The sequence below is a fragment of the Scyliorhinus torazame genome, chromosome 20 (assembly GCF_047496885.1).
Source record: "Scyliorhinus torazame isolate Kashiwa2021f chromosome 20, sScyTor2.1, whole genome shotgun sequence".
Taxonomy (NCBI): Eukaryota; Metazoa; Chordata; class Chondrichthyes; order Carcharhiniformes; family Scyliorhinidae; genus Scyliorhinus; species Scyliorhinus torazame.
This window is the reverse complement of record NC_092726.1, coordinates 129469837-129474121: the sequence shown is the minus strand read 5'-3', so window position 1 is coordinate 129474121 and position 4285 is coordinate 129469837. Positions and strand designations below refer to the sequence as shown.

Genomic DNA, 4285 nt, shown 5'->3' with positions numbered 1-4285 from the left:
GCATCAAGCTGTGCGTGGACCCCCTGTATGCAAACACCAAGTGTCACTACATACTGAGGTTCTACCTGTCCCCGGTGTTATGAAGGATGGTCCTGGCCTCATTGCCGCGGAACGCTCCAAGTAGTTGGACCGTACCGTTTCACCTGTCCTTCGTGGAAACGTTTTTGAAGGAAAACACCTTTGACCACAAGGCAATGAAGCAGTGGTCAGCACGTAATGTCCTCGAGGCCCTCAGGGAAAAGGAGACCGTGGAGGACGTTGGATGGTTCCCTGAGCAGACTGCCAGAGTCATCTGGCAGAACGCCTCATCACCAGAACTTTCAAACAAGCACCAAGACCTAGCTTGACTGGTGGTGAGAAAGGGCCTCACTGTCAGATTCTTCATGCACACCCGAAGGCTCTGCGCCAATGCACGCTGCCCTCGGAGTGGGTGTGGGGGAAATGAGACGGTCACACACCTCCTTGTGGAATGTGCCTTTGCAAAGAAGGTCTGGAGAGAGATGCAGTGGTATTTGTCAAGGTTTATCCCGAACAGATCTGTGACACAGGACTCTGTGCTCTACGGACTGTTTCCAGGGACACACACCGAGACAAATATCAACTGCTGCTGGAAGGTCATCAACTCGGTGAAAGACGCTCTTTGGTCTGCCCGAAACTTGCTGATCTTCCAGTGCAAAGAATTGTCCTCGACCGAGTGTTGCAGACTGGCACATTCCAAGGTCCAGGACTACGTGCTGAGGGACGCACTCAAGCTTGGGGCTGCTGCCGCCAAGGCACAATGGGGAAACACCACTGTGTAAGGTATTTCCAGCAAAGGTACACCGAGGGGCGGGTAACAGTGTAAAGCCCCTCGGTCTGGGTAACCAACACTCCAATGTACAAAGACAAACATGGCACTGTAAATATTTAAGAAGGAATTGTAATGTAAAGAGTGATATGTGTATGATAATATCAAAATTGAATGAAAGAAAGTCAAGGCAACATGTAACCCTGCCGGAAATGTACAGTCAAGACAATTTGAAATGTTTCTGTAATGCTCATGATAAATTTTTATGAATAAAGTATATTTTTTTGAAAAAAAAAAAAAAATCTGTTCTTATCAGTTTAATATCTGATATGTCCTCGAGCTGAGGACTGAATATTAAATTGATTTTTGGGATCGGAGATGGTTCAGGGGCTTGCTCCTTCCGCTCCACGCATCGACTGGTCTTGCAATGCTTCCAGGAATGGTGCCTTCACCCCGCTTAGGGGAGCAAAAAGTAGAAAAGCTGAATATTGCGCAAAACCTGGCTTCCCGTTTTCTCTCTTGTCCAGTTATCTCATCCTGACCAATTTAAGGCCTTTCAGGCTCCAAAGCATTGCTACCGTTTCTGCTGGCGGGCGCTTCGTGCACTAATGTTGTGAGCCGAATGTTCACGGACTTACGGCAGCCAGACTCCGTTTTCAGCTAATATGCCACACAGATTTCCTGCTGCTTTTTACAGGCCACTCCCTCTCACCCCAGGATGCCGACTTGCCTTCTCCTCACTTCAGTTACCACAGCCCTTCATCCTGCACAACAGGGAAGTGTGGCGACAGACTGAACTGCAACCTGATTTGGATGTAGGCACACCTTCACGGCGTCTCTTTTCGCTCTCCTGACTCCACGACCAACACGCCAGGGTGGAGCTCAGGGAGACTAGACATTGCCCCCTGTTGGATTCCGCCAGTACTTGCTACTTGCACGGATTGCCCTTTGTTCGGCAAAGCTGGAGGTTTTTTCGACTCCCTGCGTTGGGTGTCACTAAGCATGAACAGCGTCTCTATTTCTTCTGGTGATGACAGTGGAAGGCGTGCCATACGATGTCACCCTGTTTTGTTTTACTGGTTCTGCATGCACAGACTCCACAGTGCTCGGCCAAGCTGGAGGTCTCTTGACCAAAAGTGACCGTGAACTAAAAGTTCCAAAGCACAGTCGAGCGCAGCAAGGTGCACCTGAATGTCGGTGGACGAGGAGGACAAGAGTCATAGCCCGGAAAATCTGGGCTGTTGCTGCTCGGCATTTTGGCTAAGATCAAGTGTAGTCTCATTTAATCGAGGGAAGCTGAGGATTTCGATGTCGATCGTGGACTGGAGAACTCGGAGGGATTGAAGTCGTCAAAGAGGAAACGTTTGGAGCTCGGCTGCTATTGGTGGATCTACATGCTGGCCAAAGCCAACTCCGATACAGTTAAGACCCAACGTTCGAGCTATGGATGCAGCTGCATCCCGACCATCAGGCTGGGGTGTGCGAAACACTGTCCGAGTCACAGTGAAGAGAACGGAAGGAGAGTCACCTGTTGACCGGAAACTCTTCGTGAAGCGGGTGCTGCTCGAGTGTTGTGGGTTCAAAGCAACAGAGATCTTCTGCTTGCAAAACTTCCCCAACAATGGATATTGTGATGTCACCTTCATGAGCGTCGTAGCGTGCATCAAATTCTTGAACGTCTTCAAGGAAAAAGGTAACCAGAGTCCCCTGTCGATCCTGACTGCGGAGCCTCTGTTTACGCTACCGTCGCAGCAAAATCGGGTTGTGACACTGCACACGTACATCCCCCACGTCCCCGTGTCTGATGTGCTCACGTTCCTCGCCAGGTACGCTAAGCTGAAAAGTGACAGCGTGCAAGTGAAAGACACCTTCGGCATCTGGACAAATGAGCACCAGATCAAGGTGACTCTGAGAATAGACGGCAACGGAACCATCCTGCATCCCCCCTCCAGTTTCGCTATTGGAGGGAATCGTGGCTACCTCTACTACGTGGGGCAGCCACGAGTATGCCACACCTGTGGCAAAACGGGGTATGTTGCCGCAAACTGCAGCGTGACCTTCTGCAAAAACTGCAGGCAGGAGGGACACACGACAAAGGACTGCAAAGAAGACAAGTGCTGCAACCTGTGTGGGGAGGCCGGCCATCTTTACAGGGCCTGCCCGAAACGCGGGGCGACATATGCACAGATCATCAACAGCGGAGTTAAAAAAAGGCGACCAGAGAGGAGGTTCATACACCCTCCACCGGAAAAGACACCACAGCACAGAATGCGGAAAAGCAACAGAAGGGCCCCCAATAAAAAGAGGAGGCCCCAGCACGACCCCCTGACAACCCAACCCCAGCCTCATCTGACGAGGAACACTCAATGGAAGAGGATGGGACGAAGTATAAAGGCCCCTGGGAAGCAGTGAACAGGGACAAACGGAAGAGGAAACAAAAAAACAAACTGAAGAACCCCCCGAGGGGGAGTGGCAAAAAGCGACACCTTTCAGCCAGCGGACTTAGTGCCGACACCTCCTCCGATGAGGGAAAACAAGACAAGAATCGGCCTCAAATAAAGAGGCAAAGCACCAATGTGGAACGGGAGGCACAGACCCCCCTGACCACGGACCTGGAAGAAAATAAAACCCGCCGAGACAATCAACCGCTGGCTCATGGGAACAGCAATATGACCAACGGCCACCAAACGCCGGACATCGAAAACAAGGTCAAAGACCAACCCCCGAAAGTAACAAGCAGCAACAACCCAGGCGAAGACCGGCCTGCAACCCCAACACCACCCCCGCAATGCATCTGCATCAGGTTCACGGGACCAGTGCGGACCAGGACAGTTTTCTCAGCCCTGCAACTGTGCAACAGTTTGCGAGCACCCCCGGCAAGCTGGGGAACATCCAACAGCTGGAACAGCCAACTGTATCGACTTGGGACTCTGAGACTGGTAAATCTCCCTTTCTATAATGGGTTTTCAAATTGCATCCATAAATGTGCGAAGCATCAAAGTTACTTTGCGGTGTGTGGCCACACTCAAGTTTTTAGCAAATGTGAAAGCTGACCTACTGTTCCTGCAGGAGTGCGGAATTCCGCACCTCAGCAACTACAGGCGCTGGTCGAGCTGGTGGTCCCACGGGCCATCCATCTGGTCAGGTGGAAACGACTGCCGCTCCTCCGGCCTGGGTATTCTGCTGCGGGGAGGCAACTTCACCATCTCCGACGTTAAGGAGGTGGTGGCCGGGCGCCTCCTCGTAGCAGACGTCAAATACAAAAGCACCCCTCTCAGACGTATTAATATGTACGCCCCGGCCGTAAAGAGTGAGCGGCTTGCAGGCCTTCAGCAACTCCCACTGCTGTTGGCCACCTCCAAGCCGGTCATTCTGGGCGGTGACTTCAACTACATCATCGATGCGGCTGGACGATCCAGCAGAGCCGACATCAAACTAAACGCTACGTCCAGACTCCTGATGGAAACGGTAAAAGATGCCAAGCTGCTCGACGTCTGC

The 4285-nt window shown here is 51.8% G+C and overlaps 1 pseudogene; it reads left to right on the top strand.

Annotated features, from left to right (window-relative positions):
• The first annotated feature begins 1063 nt into the window (after nt 1-1063).
• LOC140397352 (U2 spliceosomal RNA) lies at nt 1064-1240 on the top strand (annotated as a pseudogene).
• The last annotated feature ends 3045 nt before the right edge of the window (nt 1241-4285 follow it).